Source organism: Leptinotarsa decemlineata, unplaced genomic scaffold, assembly GCF_025532065.1.
Source record: "Leptinotarsa decemlineata unplaced genomic scaffold, Ldec_3_MD MMD2_tig00000505_RagTag_RagTag, whole genome shotgun sequence".
Taxonomy (NCBI): domain Eukaryota; kingdom Metazoa; phylum Arthropoda; class Insecta; order Coleoptera; family Chrysomelidae; genus Leptinotarsa; species Leptinotarsa decemlineata.
Window position 1 is genome coordinate 19016225 of NW_027412549.1, and position 25085 is coordinate 19041309.

Here is a 25085-nt window from a genome sequence, read left to right on the forward strand (position 1 = left end):
AATTGAGAAACATCAAACGAAATCTGTTTTACAAAAATGAGTGATGAACAAGGAAACCATGTCAATTTCCGTTTGAAACAGTTTATCTCGAAAACGGTTCAAAATAGAAATAATATCATCTGAACAAAGTTAATCTAAAATTGGATGTAGAGCTCAAAAATATACAGGGTGTTCTATTTGAAAAAAATTGAGTTCCACTCATTTTTTCATGAGATCAAAGTATCTGCATTTTTTGAAGACCCTGTATGAGGCAAATGAAAATATGACTCGGAGTGAAGATCCTCATAGTATCGCTCCACTTCATTTCAAATTTGATCGTTTTAATGCAAGAGAGTTCAAGATTATCAGCATTTATAAAAGTTCACGTTTAGTAAAAAAATATCGAAATTAATTTATATCTTCAAAACGGTAATAGATAGGTATAGGGAAACAGTAAATGAAATTGTTGACAAAATGATACTGAATCATAATATGCTATTATATACATCGTGTTCCATTTGAAAAATCAAAGAAGCCGCTACTTTATAGTAGAAGCGATAACGCCGCTTCGTCTAAAATATTATAGGAGTGTAGGTCATATTGACTTATGCATACTGTGGAATTTTCAGGTTGATCCGTTGAATAGTTTGCCAGGAACGGCTAATTAACGCTCATCATGAAAAGCCCTGTATTGTATAGTTATAGGGAAGATAGAGGAATTTCAAAATTTCAATAAAAAATTAAAAAACTACTTGTACTTCACTCACACATACCACACTGATTTACTTCACTTGCGGTCGCTGTTCAGTCTGGATCAAGCTGATTAAAATTCCTCCGTTATTTATATAGCAGTATGCGAATCATGACTGTTTCTTGCTCAATTCGTTATCTCCTTCAAAATAAATGATCATCCCTTTGCAGTACGTTCTAGGGATTCGAAACCAGACACTTTCTCCGCAATCATAGGGTTCATGTTTCATACATCATATTCAGTTTTAAAGAAACTGTGAGTGACTGATATAATGGTCAAAATGAGATCTTTGAACGACCCTGCATGCCCTTAGCTGATTTGTTGCTGAGACCAAACACGTTATTGGCATAACGTGATTCTACTTACTCAGCTCATCAATGATTTATTTTCAAGGTTTGCGTATGAAAAATCTTTAAGGAATCGGAAAAAATAATGGTGAATTTAATTGATGCAAAGCCAGTGTTCATCAATAACGATCGATTTCAGGGTTGATGGTCACTATTATTGGCACATTGCATACATAATACATCTCTGGCCTCAATAAAATTTCACATATGTTTTCAATTTCAGAACAAATTATTGACTTCAGATTTAAGAATATTTCGTCCATTCAAACCTAATGTATTTATTTCGAGTGGATAATACATCTATTCGATTCGAATGAAAGCTTTTTGCGTTTTTACTACTCGAATAAAGAAAGAAAGGAATTAGTGTCACTATTTTTATGCGGGTTTGAAGGCCATCAATATTTGAATTCTTCAGAAGTTAGAACATCTCAAGTTTATCTCCGATGGCTGGATAATCCGACTACGTGAAGCTTATTCATGTTGATTCAGGTAGTTTGGTACGTTAATACCTGTACCTGGATTAGGTAAATTATCAATAACTTTCGTCGACCCTTTTCTACCTGCCGTCATGCTGTTTGCTATTCTTGAACTTCATATAATGGGATTCCATATTCGGTTGAGGTTAAAAGTTTCTATTTTTGATGTTTCCGGATTAACTTCTCCACTAATCGACTATGATATCCCTGATTGGGGGCAATTAGTTACTTGTTTCCAAACAGAATCCTGTGGTTTCCTTCATTATGTGCATATTATAAGAAGACTGAGATGGTCCTTTTCACCAGGAAAAGAAGTTTAACGGGCTTAAAACCTCCCGAAATCTTCAAAAGCAAACTAAACTTCTCTGAAGAAGTAAAATACCTTGGTACTATCCTCGACAGGAAGCTAACATGGAACTCTCATCTACAGAGTAGAGCAAAAAGAGCATACGTTGCTTATGAGCAATGTCGGAGGACAGTGGGACGCGCATGGGGTCTTTCACCCCGTGTGGTCACCTGGATCTACACTGCAATAATATGACCTAAGTTAACGTATGGAGCCATTGCATGGCTCCATACGAAAATTCTACAAGCAACGGCCATCCAAAAGTTATACCAAATACAGCGAATGACTTGTTTAAACATCACAGGAGCCATGAGAACAACATCAACCGCGGCAATGAAATTAATCACGGGTCTGATCCCTCTTGATCTGTATGTTAAGGAGGTTGCCTTGATGGTCATGGTACGATTGCGCACGGCTGGTGTAAACCTCGAAGTAGGAATGGGTCAATTGAGGCTGGGCCTGTGGCGAGAAGCGCTTACTGCGCAACCTCTGCTGCAAGCAACAAGCGATGCAATTGAACACAGGTTTGTGTTCAATAAACCCTACAAAATACAAATAAAGCAGAACATAGAGTCAGATGATATAAATGCAATACGGATTTACACAGACGGCTCAAAAACCAAAGAAGGCTCAGGGTGTGGAGTGTATTCCAGATCACTAAGCCTAAGAATTAAGTGGGGAATGGGAATAAATACCAACGTGGTCCAAACAGAACTGGCTGGTATCTCAATCGCCACAAAAGAATTAACCAAGAAAGTAATTTCTGTCAAAAACATAACAATCTGCAGTGACAACAGACAAGCCCTAGTAGCCTTGAACAGACAACGTATAACCTCAGGGCTAGTACTAGAGTGTCACCAAGATTCAGCCAAAGCCTTGGTAGATAATAACATTATCCTGAGGTGGGTTAAAGGGCACGACAGGAGTAAAGGTAATCGCATTGCCGACTTTTTAGCCAAGGAAGCTGCTTGACTAAGAATTATAGGACCCAGTGGCACCTACGGCCTGATGACTGCGACAATTGCGGAATTAGGCAAGTGTTACACCCATGCTCAATCCCTAAAGAGATAGAACGAAACCAAAGGATGTAATCTTGCCAGGATCACCTTGAGTGACCCTGGGAAGCTGGTGCCGAGGAAATATTTGGCAATGACCAGGAAAAATCTACGCCTAACAGTAGGATTTCTGACTGGTCACTGTCAACTAAGGAAACACTTTCATAATATTGGGCTGGTGGACACACCTCTATGCAGGTTGTGTGAACAGGAAGATGAAACTGTCAGACATGTCCTGTGCGAGTGCCCCGAGTTATCGTCAATAAGAGAGTGTGTGTTCGGCGAGTCTTGGTCTACACCTGCCGATATAAAGGAGATGTCTCCCAGTGACCTGTCCGCCTTCCTGGAAAGGACAGGATGGACGATGACCTAGGAGGACAACTCCTCGGGAGGATATACAATGGGTCACGTGTGGCCTGAGTACTGTGGACTTACACTTACCCTCCTTACTCTACAGATACAGAGAGAGATATGTGCGTACTTTATCACCACCGACTTGTGCGTTTGGCCTAGTCTGCAGTTCCTTTCAATTTTCTTCAGCCTTGTTCCAATAGATCTTTTGATGGTTCGGATGTATATTTTCCCACAAATGGAATGCTATCCACTTGCCCTGTTCAGTCTCCATAGTGAACTTGATACTGGGGTGTTAAACGTTCATGTGGTTTACAGAAAGGTTTGGAGCTTCCTTTCCATGATTCCTGATGACGAAGGTGTCATCCACGTAACGTAGTCAAAAGATTGATTTCAACTCAAAGGACGTCAAATGCCTTCAAAATGTTCCATGAAGAAGTTAGCCATCATTGGGCTGAGTAAACGTACGATCGCCATTCTCTTCCATTGAACGAAACTTCTCGTTAGACATTTTGTGAAGAGTTCGACGATACCACACGAAAACAAGCAAAACTGAACAGTACCAGCGGATGGCATTCCCAGGTGGACTCATCGAAGGGTGTGGTGCTAGACCTAACCCATAAGGTATACTGAAAACCCACTGACAAAATGGTTTAGGCTTTCGCAGCTGAGGTATTCAGTGTCTTTATATGAAAGTAGTTGTTTTGAGTGTTTTTTTTTTTAGTTTGTGTCTGAAAGTTGACTTAAATGCATGAACTCCACATCTTTCTATGGGGTTCATTTTGGAATTGGTTGCTCTCTTCCTCTCTTTGAGAAATTCTCACATTTTTTTAAGATGGAGGTTCAGCCAAAACCTCCTTTCCAAAACTTAATCCCTCCTAAAAATATACCTCTTTCAATTCAATGACACTCTAATCTCCAGCATTCCACCACACTCCAGTATGTTTCGGGATATTCTAGAATATTGATAAATGCTTTCGAATGCTCTCGAATAGTTCAAACTGTTGTAGAACGTTTTACTTCAAGTAAAACAGGAACCTTCTTCATGAATAAGTTGATATGACACTATGACTGAAAAATATGTTCTCTCTCTACGAATTCGGATCGCTTATCACTAGTATGAAACAAAGTCTCTTCAGGTTAGGTTATGTTGTGTTAGGTTATGTTGTGTTAGGTTTTGTTGTGTTAGGTTTTGTTGTGTTAGGTTTTGTTAGATTAGGTTAGGTTAGATTAGGTTAGCTTATGTTAGGTTTTGTTAAATTAGGTTAGGTTATGTTAGGTTAGGTTAGTACAGTTAGGTTGGGTTAGGTTAGGTTGATAGCACCCAGCATTTCGATTTGAGTATTGCATGGGACTATTTATGAGGCGTACAATATGATAGCGATAACCGCTTTCTGGGCAATTCTCCATTTTTGAGAGATACTCTTGGTGAAATGTCGAATATTTACGATTCAAGATCCGAATCGTATTGAAAACGATTCCTGAGAGTCATTCCAATTAGTCGAAAAAAGTGTTTTTCGGTATTCCAAAATTGTTCACTCCTCAGTTGGGTTGGTGTGGGTTTTGGAGTAGACGCGGGTGGGGTGACTTGCATTGGGCCAATTTGGGGTGGACTTGTAGGTTGGATTAAATTTAAAAAAAAATAATTTTTATTGGAAAACATATGTGGGTTAGTCTTCAAAAATTCAATTATTTAGGATTTCGAAGATAAATTAATAAAAAATCATTTTTCAATATATAAAGTGTGTGTTTTGGTTTGTTTTTAATAGCAAAAATTCTAATAAAATTGCAATTTTCATTCAACAAAAGCACAAATGACAACAAAAACCGTTCGTTTTTCATCATTAAAAAGTGGTTTTTCAATAGATACGAGTAGAGTGATTGAAGAGGAGGTCTACATAAAAATCCGCGATGATATATGTCTATCTCTTGAGGATAGTAACCATTTTTATCTTCAAGAAATAATGACTCATTTACGAAACGAGTTTAAGCAATACACCTATAATCCTTATCCAATCTAGTACCTTAAATACACTGTGCCTTGAATATAGATCAATATGGCCCTTCACAGCTTGTAATTTAAATGAATATTCTCAAAGATAATATAAATTCAAAATGCAGGGACACAGCGGTTGCGGCAGTCCCAGCCGAGGGGCCGGCGGCGCTTGCCTATAAATAGAGCGTCAATGGTCGCGATTCGCCCTATAACATTTTATGATAAGGAGCGATCGCACGCGTTTATATGTATATTCAGTATCAGCATTGCACCCGTTCGGAGCCGGGGTGATCGCTTTTATGACATAATTTGAAATATATTGAGAGTTATAGATGAATTAATATTGTTTTCGTTTTCAGGTAAGTTTTGAAGTCTTGTTTTCTACTTCATGATTTGGATATTGATGCTGATTCAATCATCCGTTTTACCAGTGAGTATTTGTTTTTTTTTTGTATCATTGACTTGGTAAATTTAATGTGAGGAAATATAAATTGGAAAGGGTATAAATAACAGTTTGATTGAAAAGTTCGTAGGCTAACATAGATTTTTTAATAAAATGTGATTTCATTATTCAATTAATTTTCTTTCGTAGGCGACAGACACAACGATTATAGCGGTCATACTATTTTTCGCTAGGTACCATTTTGATAGTACGATTTATCTTCAGTTACAACATAGGCCTCAATTTCGACGATTACCTCTGGATAATATGGTGGATCTGGGATTATACACTATACGGAGCTTTTCATGATGAGCGTTAATTAGCCGTTTCTGACAAACTATCTAATGGATCAACCTGAAAATTTCACAGTATGCATAAATCAATATGACCTACACGCCTAAAATATTTCAGACGATGCGGCGTTGTCGCTTCTACTATAAAGTAGCGGCTTCTTTAATTTTTCAAATGGAACACCCCGTATATAATATCATATTATTATTATCACTTTGTCAACAAATTCATATACTATTTCCCTATACCTATCTATTACCGTTTTGAAGATATAAATTAATTTCGATATTTTTTTTACCAAACATGAACTTTTATAAATGCTGATAATCTTGAACTATCTAGCACTAAAACGATCAAATTTCAAATGGAGTGGAGTGATACTATGAGGATCTTCACTCCGAGTCATATTTTCATTTGCCTCATACAGGGTCTTCAAAAAATGCAGATAGTTTGATCTCATGGAGAAATTAGTGGAACTCAATTTTTTCAAATGAATCATCCTGTATATTTCAACATTTTTGAGCTCTACATCCAATTTTAGATTAACTTTGTTCAGATAATACTATTTCTATTTTGAACCGTTTTCGAGATAAACTGTTTCTAACGGAAACTGACGTGGTTTTCTTGCTCGTTTTTTGAATTCATCACTTATTTTGGATATTCAACATTTTTTTATTACTTAGTAATATTTTTTTTGATCCAGTTTTTTAACTATCTCAGATCAGTCGATTCGAAATTGGTATGCACCTACCTTAGAAAAAGTTACAATTTGTATACATTGAGGTATTGGTCTCTAACGTACAACAGTACACATTAATATTTTTCAATAGTGTGCTTTGGAAAAATAAATAAAACAATTATTTACCGTCAGACTTTAGTTGGTGGTTTTGACTGATTGTGATAGCTACCAATTATAATAGAATAATGTCAAGATTAGGTTACAGTAATGAAGATTTCTTGAATTTATTGATAATTTATGGTGAGTGTAATAGAATTCCAAGTAGAACATGCCGAGTATTTCATGAAAGATATCCACAACTTCCGAAGCCGAATAATAATGTGATAAATCGACTACTAAAAAACTGTAGGTTGAATGGAACCTTCCGTCCAAAAATCATTCGTAAGAAGACTAAAGTGGATGATGATGACAATGGTATAACAGTTTTGGGATACTTTCATGCATTTCCAAATGCTTCTCTGCACGAGGCTGAAAGGGAGATAGGTATACCCTACGTGACAATTTATCGAAATCTTAATAAGCATAAATGGCATCCCTATAAGTTCTACTGTGTCCAACATTTGAAAGAGACTGATTCACCTCGTAGAGTGGAATTCTTTGAATGGTTACTTGTCAAGACTCAAGAGGATGAACAAAAAATGGAGTTTTCAATAGACACAACAGTCATTATTGGGCGGTTCAAAATAGAAATAATATCATCTGAACAAAGTTAATCTAAAATTGGATGTAGAGCTCAAAAATATACAGGGTGTTCTATTTGAAAAAAATTGAGTTCCACTCATTTTTTCATGAGATCAAAGTATCTGCATTTTTTGAAGACCCTGTATGAGGCAAATGAAAATATGACTCGGAGTGAAGATCCTCATAGTATCGCTCCACTTCATTTCAAATTTGATCGTTTTAATGCAAGAGAGTTCAAGATTATCAGCATTTATAAAAGTTCACGTTTAGTAAAAAAATATCGAAATTAATTTATATCTTCAAAACGGTAATAGATAGCCATTGCATGGCTCCATACGAAAATTCTACAAGCAACGGCCATCCAAAAGTTATACCAAATACAGCGAATGACTTGTTTAAACATCACAGGAGCCATGAGAACAACATCAACCGCGGCAATGAAATTAATCACGGGTCTGATCCCTCTTGATCTGTATGTTAAGGAGGTTGCCTTGATGGTCATGGTACGATTGCGCACGGCTGGTGTAAACCTCGAAGTAGGAATGGGTCAATTGAGGCTGGGCCTGTGGCGAGAAGCGCTTACTGCGCAACCTCTGCTGCAAGCAACAAGCGATGCAATTGAACACAGGTTTGTGTTCAATAAACCCTACAAAATACAAATAAAGCAGAACATAGAGTCAGATGATATAAATGCAATACGGATTTACACAGACGGCTCAAAAACCAAAGAAGGCTCAGGGTGTGGAGTGTATTCCAGATCACTAAGCCTAAGAATTAAGTGGGGAATGGGAATAAATACCAACGTGGTCCAAACAGAACTGGCTGGTATCTCAATCGCCACAAAAGAATTAACCAAGAAAGTAATTTCTGTCAAAAACATAACAATCTGCAGTGACAACAGACAAGCCCTAGTAGCCTTGAACAGACAACGTATAACCTCAGGGCTAGTACTAGAGTGTCACCAAGATTCAGCCAAAGCCTTGGTAGATAATAACATTATCCTGAGGTGGGTTAAAGGGCACGACAGGAGTAAAGGTAATCGCATTGCCGACTTTTTAGCCAAGGAAGCTGCTTGACTAAGAATTATAGGACCCAGTGGCACCTACGGCCTGATGACTGCGACAATTGCGGAATTAGGCAAGTGTTACACCCATGCTCAATCCCTAAAGAGATAGAACGAAACCAAAGGATGTAATCTTGCCAGGATCACCTTGAGTGACCCTGGGAAGCTGGTGCCGAGGAAATATTTGGCAATGACCAGGAAAAATCTACGCCTAACAGTAGGATTTCTGACTGGTCACTGTCAACTAAGGAAACACTTTCATAATATTGGGCTGGTGGACACACCTCTATGCAGGTTGTGTGAACAGGAAGATGAAACTGTCAGACATGTCCTGTGCGAGTGCCCCGAGTTATCGTCAATAAGAGAGTGTGTGTTCGGCGAGTCTTGGTCTACACCTGCCGATATAAAGGAGATGTCTCCCAGTGACCTGTCCGCCTTCCTGGAAAGGACAGGATGGACGATGACCTAGGAGGACAACTCCTCGGGAGGATATACAATGGGTCACGTGTGGCCTGAGTACTGTGGACTTACACTTACCCTCCTTACTCTACAGATACAGAGAGAGATATGTGCGTACTTTATCACCACCGACTTGTGCGTTTGGCCTAGTCTGCAGTTCCTTTCAATTTTCTTCAGCCTTGTTCCAATAGATCTTTTGATGGTTCGGATGTATATTTTCCCACAAATGGAATGCTATCCACTTGCCCTGTTCAGTCTCCATAGTGAACTTGATACTGGGGTGTTAAACGTTCATGTGGTTTACAGAAAGGTTTGGAGCTTCCTTTCCATGATTCCTGATGACGAAGGTGTCATCCACGTAACGTAGTCAAAAGATTGATTTCAACTCAAAGGACGTCAAATGCCTTCAAAATGTTCCATGAAGAAGTTAGCCATCATTGGGCTGAGTAAACGTACGATCGCCATTCTCTTCCATTGAACGAAACTTCTCGTTAGACATTTTGTGAAGAGTTCGACGATACCACACGAAAACAAGCAAAACTGAACAGTACCAGCGGATGGCATTCCCAGGTGGACTCATCGAAGGGTGTGGTGCTAGACCTAACCCATAAGGTATACTGAAAACCCACTGACAAAATGGTTTAGGCTTTCGCAGCTGAGGTATTCAGTGTCACTAATTTCCTGGTTTGAAGGCCGTGGATTTTTGGAATTTCTAGCTGACATTTCGCGGTCTGCAACCTTAGGATCGCGTGCAGTCATCCTAGACCACTTGACGCTCAGCAGCAAAGCATCAAGTTCACCATGGAGACTGAACAGGAGCGGCGGATAGCAATCTTAGATGTACTGATCGATCGATACGGTGCTATACTAACCCGCAAAGTATACCAAAAACCCAATCACACGCACGCACTATCAAACCACCATGCTCGTCAAAAGAGAGGAGTCATCTCTCCTCTAACTGAACGAGCTCGAAGAATATGTGAACCAGAACAGAGAAAGAACCAACACATCTTCAAGTGACTTCAAGTGACTCGAGTGTACCCGAGATCAACAAGGCCATTAAACTGAAGAGCTCCACGGTTCAAAATGGGAAAGAGGCTCAGATGATTGCACGTGCGTATATACTATATATTCCTAAGAGCAGTACTGGAAAACTTTTGGGAAAACACAACATCAAAGCGAGAAGATACAGCAAAGCCTCAGCTCCGCTAAAGACAAAAGAGAGCTGCTATCAGCAGTAAGGGTTTATTGCATACCGTGTACTTGTGGGAAGTTATACTTTGGAACCACGAAAAGATCTATAGAAACAAGACTGAAGGAGCATGAAAAAAACTGCAGATTAGACCCAACGAACATTCAGTGAAGGAAAACACAGGATTCTGTTTGAAAACACGAAACTTATTGCCCCCCAATTAGGGATGCCATAGCCGACTGGTATCGGAGGCAATAGGGAGTCACAAACACACGAATTATTTCAACACAAAAAATAAACTGTGACCCCCAATCGAATATCTTAGAAGTTCAAGAATAACAAACATCATGACGGCAGGTAGAAAGGGGTCAACGAATGTTATTGACAATTCACTCAAGTCAGATACAGGAATTAGCACACCAAACTACCTGAATCAAGATCAATATGCTTCACGCAGTCATCGAAGATGAACTCAAGATATATGAACCTCTGAAGAAGCTAGCCGCTCCCGTCAGCGAAACGTCAGGAAGAAGTTCCAAAAATTGACAGGATTCAAATTCGAATAAAAATAGTGACACTGAAAATCTCGACTGCGAAAGCCTCAACCATTTTGTCGAGAAAGAAATTAAATTCAAAAACTTATCTCTCCCGAAATATGCCCCTTTCACTTCAAACCTATTCAAAGTTATTTCAAAATATTAGAGAATGTTTCATTTCATTATTGTCAAAAAAAACTAAGCTGCTGTTTCTGCGTGTGGTAATAAACAGAGCAGTTACATAATAATAGAGTAATTAGTTTTTCTAAAAATGGAACACAATTTAAATTAAATTATTCAAATAGATTATTTGAAATACTGACACGTTCCTCATTTGAAATTAATGGAATAGTATCGCAAAGTAATTCTTTTTCAGAAAACGATTAGTACTTGTCCAACGCGCTATTTATTTTTACAGAGGCTTCACAATAAAATTGTGACACAATTTTATTTGTGTAACAATTTATGGTATATACCAAAAAAAAATGAAGTACCAACCTTAGAAATGATTTGGTATAAATTACTCGATTATCCCGATTACAATTACAAATCTTCAAAAACTATACGAGGTGTCTTATTGTCTTCTGGTCTCAAATATAAAAAATTGAACAATCGGAGGTCATAATGGAATCGACACGCATTGTTCAACTATGACAAGAATATTGAGGCGAATGAAAACCTACCGAGAATCCAGCAGACATACAATCTACCTCGACGAAACTTGGTTTGACACCCATGATGTTGTCAAATATGGCTGGGTAGGCGAAACCAAGTACTGTGCTTTGAACACACCTTCTTCAAGGGGAAAACGTGTTATAATTTTGCATGCCAGAAATGAAAGTGGTTTCGTACCTAACGCTTTGCTTCTGTCGGTCAAAAATATAAAAGATTCCTCTGCTGATTACCACGAAGATATGACTGCGGCTTTATTCGAAACTTGGTTCAGTGAGCAGCTTCTTCCAAATATTCCTCCACACTCGGTTATTGTTATGGATAACATAATAACATATAAAATACCAAACAATAACACAAAAAAAGCAGATATTGTTGATATCATGCGAAATCATGACATGGAAATACCCGAAAAGATTCCAACGAAAAATATATTATTGGCGATCATAAAACAACGTAATTCCAAAAAAGAGTATATTGTTGATTCGATGTGTGAAACACGTGGTCATATTCTCTTACGTTCGCCTCCATACTATTGTGTGTTCAATCCAATTGAAATGGTTTGGGCCACAATGAAAGGAAGCTTGCGGAAATGTAATCAGTCACCGACTTTGAATGCTGTGGTGTTTGACAATATAAGGCGAGTGGTGAATGAAGTAGGTAATAGTGATGTGTGGAAGAACTGTGTGGCCCACGTTACAAAAGAAGATAACAAATATTATGTGCAAAGTTCCATAAATCTGATCGTTATTCAACCCGATAATGATTCCACCTGATCCGAATATAGAGAAGAAGAATTTTTATTTTTCTAGCAATTTTGTTGGCCTCTATTATTTTGTAAATATATGTTTGACGAGAATTAGGTGTGATTATTTGTGTTTTCATTGTATTTTAGAGTTTACGACTCGGAAATCAACTACCATAAATTTCGAAGTTTTTCATAATACCCATGATGGTAAAATTCAGTTGAGATAACTTTTTCATGGGGTGGTCAGTTGCTATGATTGTAAGAATAAGTAAGTAACTGAAAAACTACCACTGAAAAATAATATGCCGACGCCTATGTCGAGGCGGGAATTCCTTCTCTGTGCTGTTCCAATTGGTATTGGAAATACTATACATCAGAGCGAAATGTTATTGTACAAATATCTGTACAGGATAGTTCACTGCTATATGATGTCAGCTTGATTTGTGAAACGCGCACCAAAAACAGTGCTACAATTTTGTTGTCAGTATTTTCAGTTGTAGTGAAATTCAGTGGCAGTATCATTTCACTATTGCAATCATTTTTGATTATTTCCAGAAACAAAGCGATGTACATAAATTTTAAAAAATCCGAAGCTGACTGCGAAGAAGGGAGATAAGTTGAAAAATTGGAAAAACACGAACGTTTTCAGATGAGTAAATGAATTTATTCAATTCTTATTAGGCTCTATATTGAAGCTGGAGGGCAAACTTCGATTTGGACATATTGTATGACGACAGTCGATCCATTCTCAATCAAGTTAACCTTGTCTTGTTTACTTTCATGAACTTGTCCTACTTTTTTACACAGCAAAACGGTGGAGATACTTCGATGTGTCAATATTTTTTATTCTAATATCTTAGGGTAATGGAGGACCCACAAGATATCCAGTTCTTTATCACATTTCATGTTTAAATGGAAGTAGTTGTTTCAGGAGGGCTCTTTCTTCCAGTTTGTGACTGAAACTTACTTATTTTAATGATCTCCGTAAAGAGTTTATTCTGAAATTAATTGATTTTCCCTTTCTTTGGAAATTTCCCACATTTTTGTGTAAAGATGAAGAAATAGAAAGCCAAAACCTTTTTCACGAATATTAATATATCCCTTTCAATTTGAACTAATGAGAAATTTGAATAAGTACTGAAAGTACCAAAATTATACTAGGGTTACATTGAGTACATGAGAATTAGCACTTTTTCGAATATATTCCAGTACAAATACAATCTAATTTAACATTATTTTGCGCTACCTGCCTGTTAGTGCTCTCTGTTTTTTTACACATAACATACTTTGATTTTGATTGAATACAACGGTTAATTCACAGGAATAGGTTCTATATGAACTAAAAATCTAAAAACTTTTGAGTGGTAGAATCAAACAGAAAGGCTGATAACTAAAAGTTAAAATATTAACCTAGAGTTATTCAGACTTGGCAAATTTCCAATAAACACCAGAATAAAAATAACGGAAGCAGTTTATATCATGCTGTGTATATCAAATTGACATTTGAAATGAGTTGTGGAGTTATCAAAAATGTGTTGATGTATTGGGTCCAAGTATGAGCGTGGGTTATTAGATTATTTCAAATGTCATATGGTGTTTTTTCAGTTTTTTTGGGTATATAACCTTCCAATCTTTCTTTAGTGGTCGACGTTTTGGGAAATAATCTTTTTTCGTTTTCGTAATCTGAAATTCACTTCAAAACTTTCACCTCAAACTGTGAAAATTTCTAAAAATTTCAAGACGAATGTTTCAAAGTGAATTTAAAATTTTAAAAAGGAAAAATATTGCTTTATGAAACGTCGACCACTAAAGAAAGACTGTGGAACGTTATATACAAAAAAATAGTAAGAAAGAAGTGTTGAGTCCTCCACAAAAAATGTTTTTCAAAGAATGTGTCATACATCGTTTTTTATAATCGCATTCTGTTAGATTGCTTTACAAAAATATGGAATTATATGAGTTCTCACATTCAATGAAAACTCCGTAGAATTCGTTTTGTTATAAGGATGTTTCAAAAGTCAAGTTATATAATTATCCAATAATAGTTTAACCAAAATTTATACTATTACTATTATATACTATGCTATATATTCTATACTATTTATTTTATATTATACTATAATTTACATGTGTTTTAGTTGAAGAATATTTTTAGAAAATGTGGAGTTATAAACCTAGTGTTTCCAATATTTACTACATTTCTTTTATAAAGGTAAAAAAGTATAAATATTATTCTTTAAACTATTCTCTTCTAAAACATATACTCCTTTCATTTCATTGCATAATATTACTGAAAAACTTCAAAGGGATCTTTTGTTGTTAGGTGATATTTGTCGAAGCTATTGTAAAATTTGAAGTTTGACAAAAACATGTTCCTTATTTTTTTCCAGAGAAAACGTGAATGCTATTTTATACCTTCCATGTTCAAATTTCTCTAGAAAAGTATCTAACATAGAAATATTTTATTTCATATACTTCAATGTAGTTGATCAACTGGAGATCTGATAATCTTACGCGAATATATATCACCCAGAAATATCGATTATAATGTCTACTAAAGCTCATTACAACACCCACAATACTCCATATTATCAAGAAGTGCTATTTGCAAGAATCGAAACAAGTTTTCTAGATTCAATAAAAAAAATTTAGTCGAATTATCATTTCATAATGAAGAAATTGTATTTTTAGAATATTCCTATAACAAAACAGTATTTTGTACAGTTTTCATTGAAAATGGTGAAGGAACATATGTAATTATTTTTCTGAGAACCCGTAATGAAATATTGATCAAGTTTAGATGAGATGTGAACCTGTTGATTGATCAGAAAACTTTAAAAAAATTACCTATATGGAGGGAATTTTTAGAAATATGCTTCTGAACTAATTATTTTCTACTCGTTACAAAAAACTCATCCAGAAGAAATATTTTTTGGGATTTTGAATGAAATTGAGATCATTTTCCTCATGTAGAAAATGTATAGACAATATATTATCAACATTGAATCATATTCAAAAGATAATTTAATGATGCTTTTACCTTCAACTTCACAAATCTTACTTCACAAAAGAGTCAGTTGTTCATTTTATCACTTATCACCACGTTGATCCACTAATATTCCAGTATGATAACACTTCATAACGAAAATACTTTAGAAATCATTCAACACTCCGCTCTTGAGTAGTATCAATTTTTCGTGCAACTTTCAGTCCGTTCATTAAATGCAGCAATTCTGTTCGTGATATACCATTTACTCGGTAATGAAATAATTGAATACTATTTGTCTGTCCCCACTTGGCAATGCGTTACCTCATTATAGTTGTACAAATTCGTGTTCACGTTATATCTCCAAACCGAACAGGTTATTGATAATCAAAGTCTCTTCTCAGAGAGTGGGGGATATTTCAATTGCAGATTGAGAACAGATTCGATCAGTTACTATTTCTGTAACGAATATTCAAAATTTCAATGTATGATATCTACGGCGTTCCAGGCGTTCTTAAAATATGCTAGAATGCCCTACCGAGATCGTCTATAGATTCTTCTTCAGGGCTCTCTCTTCGAGCCCTGAAGAAGAACTTAACTAAATTCGAAACGTCGGCAAGAAAACAATTGTTTTTTAGGATAAAACTGATCGTGTTACCCAAACAACCTTTTTTCAGGAAAATTTTATTGGATCACTAAACTAGTTAACTGATTATTTTTTATATAGTGAATCGCAGCATTCAGTTAATAGCGTGATGTTTTTGTCATGAAGATAGTTGCAGAAAGTCAATTTGGAAAGACGTTGTTTACTCGTGAATACCCTGCCGAAAATATCGTCGACATCGTGCTGACTATCTTTCAAAAAACGATTCCCTTCTTTAGTATTTGAAATGCACCCACAACAAATTTACAAACAATTATTTGAGTCTTTCTGTCACTGTTGAAATTGTAATGAACTACTTATTTATGATTATTTAGAACTTTTGTTTGAAGATGGTTGACAATGTTCCCTGGTGAATTTCATTATTTCGGACGTTTTTTTTGGTTCCTTGGGATATGTCTGATTGTACATTTAGTCCAAGTCTCCAGAAAACACTGCCTGTTGGGCTCATTGCGTTTATTCTCCCGTCTGCTCATGACACCCATTCCGTCAGTCTCGTTTCCTGTACTAGTTTGTACAGGTTCAGTGTTGGATGTTCGTCATATTCTTCTGGACGTAATTTCATACGTCCATATATTGCCTGCCTCCTGTGATTCAGTGCTTCACATTCGCATAAGATGTGTAGAGCTGTTTCTATCCCTTCGTTGCATAATCTGCAGCTGAGGTCTCCGTTATACAGCCCCATTTTATTCAGGTGTCCTCTAAGCGGACAATGACCGGTTAGTAACCCTGTAATTATTCTGAGCCGGTCCCTACTATATTGAAGTAGTTCTTTGGTTCTTTTCTCGGACGGTTCCCTAATGAAGGTTCTACTGTGTTTGATGCCAGGTACTTTTGCCCAGTACTGTGTGTGCTTCTTATTGGTCCATGTCCTGATCTGGTTTCGTATCAATGATTTTGGTACCCCCAGAGCTGGTTCAGGACCTATATATGAAGTTAATGATCCGCGTCTAGCACATTCATCAGCTCTATCATTATCTGTGATTCCTGAATGCCCTGGCACCCAGTACAAAGTTAATTTATTTGTTCCTGTTTGCAAGTTCATTTAGTTCTTCATGGCATTCCCCGACGAGTTTTGATGTCACCTTCGGGTTTGTCAGAGCCCCCAGTGCGCTCTTGCTGTCTGTGAAAATATTGATCCGCTCATTTCTTTGAGGTCTCAATTCAATAATCCTTGTACACTGCAAGATGGCATACACTTTCGCCTGAAAGACGGATGTGTATAGTCCTAGCGGATAGCTGTAGTTTAAATTTCTATCCGCTCGGTATATTCCAGTTCCCGTTCCTTGTTTGGTCTTCGATCCATCTGTATACCAGGTGTTCTTTCCAAACATGTTTTCGGGATGACTAATGGTCTTCCACTCTTCATGACTTATGATTTTGGCCGTGAAGTTTGTGTTGAAGGTGTACTTCGGTGTCATGTGGCACATATTCAATATGTGCTCCTCCACTTGTTCCAAAATTTCTGTTCGGTCCGATCTTTTGTAGTTCGGTGAGTTTTCCAGTCTGAATTGGCCCATCCTGTCCTTCCCCATTATCACAAACTGTAAAGGAGGTAGATTCAGGAGTGTCTCCAATGCAGCTGTTGAGGTAGTTCTCATTGCTCCTGTCTAGTTTGTTGATAGCGGTCGCCTGCTTCATCTTTGGCCACCACATCAGAGATGCGTATGTTATCATGGGTTCAACCACCATCGAGTATAGCCAATATACCATGTCTGGTTTTAGCCCCCATGTTTTTCCATAGGTGCGTCTGGCGAGCATCAATGCTACCTCCGCTTTCTTCTTTATCCTGTCCAAGTGTTGGTTCCAGGTCAGTTTGGAATCTAGGATGTAGTGAACTACTTATTTATGATTATTTGGAACGTTTGTTTGAAAATGGTTGACAATGTTCCCTAGTGAATTTCATTAGTTCGTACTTCCATTGTTTAATATGATATAATATGATTTGAAATTTCTGAAAGAACAAATAAATTTAAAAATCATGTGAAAAGCCGAAAATGACAGTTGTATTAAGCAATAAAACACTCTGAAATAAAATTAGAATTAAATAAAAATTAAGCTAAAAATTGAACAATTAAAATTCAATGAAAATTAAAAGATTTCAAGCTAAGTTACTTCACGACGTTTCGGTTGTTGGTTAGGTTAGGTGAGGTCCAAAGTGGGTGGGTCTATTCGACCCTCCACCGCGACCCGCAGGGGTTTATTGTGACTCACATCTATTCACACTCGACCAAATAAACCCAGCTTCTTAACGCAGCCGATTAGTTTGTATAGTGAGTGGTTTTTCAGGTCAGATGGTAAGAGTACGGCTCTGCCGAACTCTAAAGACCTGATTTGGTCCCCAGCGGGGCAGGCACAAAGTATATGCTCTGCTGTTTCATCGTTAATGTGGTAGTCGGATAGTCAAGGTGCAAGAATCCCACCTTGATACCCGCGACAACCTTCCCATATGAAGGTTTTTGCACGTCAGCTACACATGACGATGCCTTAGATTCAACCGTGCACGACTTTTTCACCTCTGATTTTGGTGAATCATCATTTGAGCTCAAAACGTTTGCTAACCTGCTCATGGGGGGTTTGTTCCTCCACCTGAGACAGATTCTGCGTATGCCGCTCAAGAATTTGGTGCAAGCCGGTTTTATATATAGTACCTCGCTCTTGAAGAGAGTTATTGGATCAGGAGTTGGAGAGTTGTGGGAGATCAGTTGGAGTCGTAAACTCGACATCCATCTCCCCTACAGACTCAGCGTCAGAAAGAATGTTTAAGTTTACTCTGTCCATGAAAGTCCCACGAGTAGCTAGGGAAAGAAGGTCAATCACGGCAGAGCCCCGCATTACCATGACAAGGCGATGCTACCACGAGTGGGCGCCCGGTATCTCGAAGATTCCGTAGAGACAGTTGATAGGCTCAGTGTCATTCATCCTCTCGGCACGGATACACACACCTTAGGATTAAGCCATCGCTGGGATGCCATTCAGTTAGGGAATAACAGAACCACAAGTGATACTGTTATTCCCATATCCAGCGGGGCTACGTGGAAGCTGGCATTCGATGGCCGGTTTGCTCAACTCCCACATCCCAAGCCAATGCACTCGCCAAAAACAGCATGCACAGTGGTTCAGGCAGTGAAAGATCGTCTTCGGGTGATGACTAGACTATTCCTCAGAGATATGACTATTTATAGGTCATTCGAGTGCTTTCACTCAGCTCTCTTTCGTCTCTTCGCTTCACCGGTTTAGCAGGAGATGACAGTTTGGCAGAAGTTAACCGTTTTCGGTCTGATTATGGGTCTCCATATGTTGCGTATCTCTACGTCGGTTTGGCTGAATGCGTTGTTGAACAATATACATGCACCTTATTTGAATTTCCACCTAAACCAGTGTTCCTTCCTGTGAATTATCTCAGCTTGGGACCATTCGATGTTATGTTGATGGGTCCAAACACGCTCTTCTATTCCTGATTTTCTGGTTTCCCTTCCCTGTGGTGTTTCTTGTGCTCGGTAATGCGAACATTCAGTGGCCTCTTAGTTTCACCGATTTAGGATTTGCCGCACTCACATGATAGCCGGCAAATGCAATTCTTGAAATCGCAGTCTGCGTTTGGTGGCCTGTTTTTCGAGAGGATGCTACGGATAGTGTTTCCGGATCTGAAATAGCTTCTGATATTGTACTTAGACCCAATTCTTCTGATTCTTTCCGACAATCCTCTGATGTAGGTTTCCTTGTGAGGCTCTCGCTATCTTTCAGCTAAGGTCTGTTCCACCATCACTCTGGAGTAACCATCCGTTGAAGATCTTTTTCGATGATCCCTAGTTCCCTCTCGAGACCTTCCTTTGAATACATAGCCCAAAATCACGGTCTACTAGAGTCTTGATGGAAGGTCTTACGCTGTTAATGTTCTTCAGAAAGGTGTCTATTTCTGTATACCCTTGTTGTCATATTTTCAGCGAATCTAACATAATAATAATAATTGTTAAGTATGAGTGTACGTGAATAGCATCAATGTATAAACTACTAAATTCTTTATGGATCAGTATATACTACGATACATTGGAATATTTATTGAAAGAACCTATTGAAAATATTTTCCTTCATAAACATAAACATGTCTTTAACTGAAAGTATGAAATATGAAAGAAAAATATTAATTTTCATGATATTGAATCTTTGTACTCTATTTTTTATTTATTCTGAATTGTCTGCAGTGTTAATTTCGTCAAGTTGGCTTTTCCAAAATGTTATTGGCCAGATGAAAGCGTTGTTATGATATTTATCCTGACGTCTTTGCATGAACAATTCTTTCCTGCTAGAGAATAAACATTTTGTAATGAAATTTCGAAATATCCATCTCTCCTCAATACCTACACCGTAGGTCGATTTTTTTTCTGTAAATAGTTGTCGATATGATAATCTCAACTCATGCCAACCTCTAAACTTCCAGAATAGAAATGTACATTGAACTTTGAGTTTGTGACTTTTTGTTGCATTTGTCGTTGCTTTAATTTATATATTTGGTAATCATATCTGGCTGTTTCTTGCTTTTTATAAATATATTCATTAGAATGTGAACATCTTTTTTTAAAATAATACGGTTTCGAACTCTATTGATTAATTAACGTACAATTGTTCGCGTAGTTGTTCTACTCGCGCAACAAGGTAAATAAAAATCATCAAAGTACGACGGAATTAATTAGCCATTATCCGTTGACCAATACATTCGCAGATCATCAAGACCACCTGCCTACGGCGATTGAACATTATATAATGCGTAATGTGTCAAGGATCGATTAACACTCAAAGATAAACTTAGTCGTTCAATGCATTACGAAATCATTCATCGAATAACCCTGACCATGAAAAGGGACTAGTTCTGAAGAATTCTTTATTGAGTACATATTTACTGAGTTAGTTGATAATTTTTTTTTGTCTTCGAAGAATACCTTTTCTTTTTTTCTTGTGTGTCAACGACATCAATTGCTTGGTCATTAGCCTTATGTTCTGGGCCGGCAATGTTAATAACTCCCTGAGCCACTTAGGGAGTATCATGAATATTAACAGTCCCTTAGTCAAGTCACGTTACAAAATCATACCAATTTCAATTAAATATATTGTGGTCACCTCGTTTTCTGTAAACACAAAACCCAGTGTTAGGTAAGTGTCTTTGAAAGAAATGCCTCGATTTTTGCTCTTTCATGGTCGTGTACTACACAACGAATGTGTTCATCTGAACTTCTAATTACGTCACATGTTTTATACACTTTCATATATCACTCGCCATTTTTATCGAGAAAATACAATCATTGTGTTTAGAGTAGAAACTTCATCATTTTTCGGATCGTTTTTTGAATTGATGAAGCTTTTTCTGACTTAACTTCATTACTCCTAATGAGTAGAGTAAAATGAACAGCAAATTTGTAGCAGCAAGTTTGTTTTTTCTTTGATCAAATCGACACTGGTGCCGAGTTTTCACGGAGAGTGCTTGGTAGTGATAAAGAGACAAAAAAAAGGAAGTTGTGAATTTAGTTCAGGAGCGACAGCTTCTCAACTCCCCAACTCCTGATCTAATAACTGAGCCTAAAAAAGGTTTAGTGGTGCAGCCAGAAAACGACTGAGTCGTCTCCTCAAGAGCGGGGTATCTTATAAAGCCGCCTTGCATCAAATTCTTGAGCGGCGTACTCAGAATCTGTCTCAGGTGGAGGAACAAACCCCCCAATGAGCAGGTTAGCAATCTGCGCTCAAGTTATGATTCACCAAAACCAGATTGAATTTGATCTTATCGTGTACACTATTGAGGAATTTCAAGTAATGAGATATTCGTCTAGTTGAACCATCGAAGCCTACTAATATGTCATCTACATATCTAAACCAGAACATAATATGTTCATGGGAAAGACAGTTATTCAAAATTAGATTAGTCTCTAAATTGTTTAGGAATATATCAGCTAGTAACGGACTTATCTGTGATCCCATCGGTAGGCCTGAGTTCTGTATATAAAATGTATTATTAAATTTAAAATAGTTTTGTTTTAAACACGTGTTGAACAGTTCACAGAGTTCACTGTTGACATATGGGTTAGTATTATGTCTATCTAATATGTTTTTAATCAGGGGAAGGCATTCATTTTGCAATTTAAGAATCTTGACAGCTTATAATTAGGGGTATTGGTACATGAAACTACCGGTCTGGCTGGGTTACCTTCTTTGTGTACTTTAATTAGTCCATACATCTCAGGTGGACGGGGGTTTATGCAGGTAGTCTTCTTCTTGTCCCATGTTGTGGAAAAAAGGAACGTAGAATGTTCAAGATTTTTCTTCAGATGGAGTGTGAAGGGTTTTGTGGGGTCTTTTTTCAACTCTGTGGTGTCCAATTGTTCTATAATATCTTGCATTTTTGAATCGTATTGTTGTTTACTCAGACATACTATGCTGTTACCTTTGTCTGCTCTGGTGAAAATTAGTTCTTCTTGTTTTGCTTTCTTGAATATGATTTTCACTGTCTTCATGACTTTATTATTTGTGGGTGGATGTTCTGCTTCCTTTATCATGGTTGTTAGCTTGTTTCTCTGTAATGTTGGGTTATCAATGATATTGAGGTTATTCGAAATGATTAGTTCCGTTTGTACTCCTATGATTTCTTTGGTTCTATTAAAATTATTACTAATTGGAGGAGTGAACTTTGGACCTTTCTCTAGTAATTCTGTTTTCATTTTCACCAGAGCAGACAAAGGTAACAGCATAGTATGTCTGAGTAAACAACAATACGATTCAAAAATGCAAGATATTATAGAACATTTGGACACCACAGAGTTGAAAAAAGACCCCACAAAACCCTTCACACTCCATCTGAAGAAAAATCTTGAACATTCTACGTTCCTTTTTCCCACAACATGGGACAAGAAGAAGACTACCTGCCTGAAACCCCGTCCACCTGAGATGTATGGACTAATTAAACTACATCCAGCCAGACCGGTAGTTTCATATACCAATACCCCTAATTATAAGCTGTCAAAATTCTCAAATTGCAAATTCAGGGAGATCACTAATTCCAAACCTTCTCACACGATACTAAATTCTATACATTTGACAAACAAACTCAACAACATAAAAATTAACAACAACATTAAATTAGTATCGTTTGACATCAAGAACATGTTTTCAAATATTCCAACTGATGAATACCTTCCCCTGATTAAAAACATATCAGATAGACATAATACTAACCCATATGTCAACAGTGAACGCTGTGAACTGTTCAACACGTGTTTAAAACAAAACTATTTTAAATTTAATAATACATTTTATATACAGAACTCAGGCCTACCGATGGGATCACCGATAAGTCCGTTACTAGCTGATATATTCCTAAACAATTTAGAGACTAATCTAATTTTGAATAACTGTCTTTCCCATAAACATATTGTGTTCTGGTTTAGATATGTAGATGACATATTAGTAAGCTTCGATGGTTCAACTAGACAAATATCTCATTACTTGAAATTCCTCAATAGTCTACACGATAAGATCAAATTCACCGTAGAGATAGAAGAGAACAATGAGATAAATTTTTTATATCTGACAATATCCAAAAACAATAATAAACTCGACTTTAAAATCGGATAAAAAATCATTAATGTAAGGACATCTTCAAAATTCGAAACATAAAATAGATAAAGATAATTTAAAGATCCTACAAACATGCGAAAAAGGGAAAATGATGAATCTGTTGGAATCTATGGAAATAAACAGGTCAAAGAAAAATCCCAATTCTAACGAACAACTTGATTTAAATAATAGTCCTCTCCTGAACCTATAATCCAGATCCCAAAACCTACATTATATTGAAAACTTTGTTATGTTCATGGATTTTACAGGTATATGAAACGTAAATACCGGGTATCAGGTATATCAGGTATATCAAATCATTTATGATAGAATAAGCAACATAGGTATAAATTACTCAGATTTAAATGTAATCAGTTAGTTTTGAAAATGGTGTAATAGCCGAAACCGGTCAACAATAAAGAAATATAGTGGAAAATAGACAAAAGTGTGTTTTTGTAGTGTATCCTCAGTGAAAATGTATTTCCACAAAATAAACAAGTCGTCAATCGAAGAAATATTATTTTGAGTTGCCTAGTTAACCTGTTTTACAAGTACCTACAACTGATATGGTTTGATTAGTTTCCCATCTAGCCTGGCTAATTAAAGAACAGCTACCTTCTTCTTGCAAAACTTAAATACTTAGAAAGCACTTTGAGTTTGTAATAAACAAGCGCAGTATGCTAGTTGAGATATTTTGAATTATTTCAATTCGGTTAGCACAGAGTTACAAGGAAATGTTGAATTATTCTGTGATCTGACACAAAGAGTGTCTGCTTTTAGTCGTAAGTTGGATATCTTTGAAAATGATATTGCAAAAAAAATAATTAACTTTTCGACAATTTTTGAATATAAAAAAAAATAAGAAGACATTGTTCAGTTATTGAGAATCTGGCCAAACTTAGGAACGATGTTGCGGCAGAATAGACAGATGTGGCTGCCAAGTTGTTCAATCTGTCGAAGCCATCACTTCAAATAGAGAAAATCGATTTTCAAGATGTGTCTTTGCAAATGTATGAAACAGTATCCTAATGAAAATTTTGGACCAAACATGTCTCGGAAAAATATAAAAATTACAATAAACTACCTATACATTTGGCCACTATTTTTGGTTCGACATACGTATGTGAAACATCTTTCTCAAAGATGGATATTTTGAAAAATAAATCGTGCGAAATTAACGGACGCCCAATAAAAGACCCACTTCGAATTTGCTGTTCCTCTCGAGAACCAAACTGGCTCAAGACCGTCGGTGTAGTTTCTCTCATTAATTTTGGGTCTTGTGTTCTGTAATTCATAATTTGATTTGAAACCAGAATGATACATAGGTAGCACCTCATTGTTTTCAGTTTTTTTCTGAACCTCATTAAAATTTTCCCACAGTATCCGGATTCCACCTAAAACTACTTGCTGACCCCTGATCTAGAGGAAGAACTGGAACATTTGGAGATCGAATTGTTGAGCCGAGTTGGTTTACAAAACGCAGTGCTTTCTTTGAGGTTAATGAACATCAACACCAGTTGCACAATATTCATGTATTTTTAATTAAATAAACAAGACAGCAAAACATGAATCGGTTGGAACACGAGCAGTACTACTTCTACTATAATGACATACACCAGAGAGCGTAACAAAATCAGTGTTGCAAACATACAAATGATTATTAAAAGGCAAATTTCGATTGCACAGAACATTGATAAGAATAACACGAATGG

General features: G+C 36.8%; 1 protein-coding gene across 1 annotated transcript in view; it reads right to left on the bottom strand.

Moving 5' to 3' along the window:
* LOC111511046 (glucose dehydrogenase [FAD, quinone]) overlaps nt 1-15451 on the bottom strand; it is a 30971-nt gene extending 15520 nt beyond the window's left edge. Inside the window, exon 1 of the mRNA XM_074174196.1 lies at nt 15165-15451. The gene's annotated coding sequence lies outside the window, so the exon portion shown is untranslated. The remainder of the gene's footprint in view (nt 1-15164) is intronic.
* Nucleotides 15452-25085: the final 9634 nt, after the last annotated feature.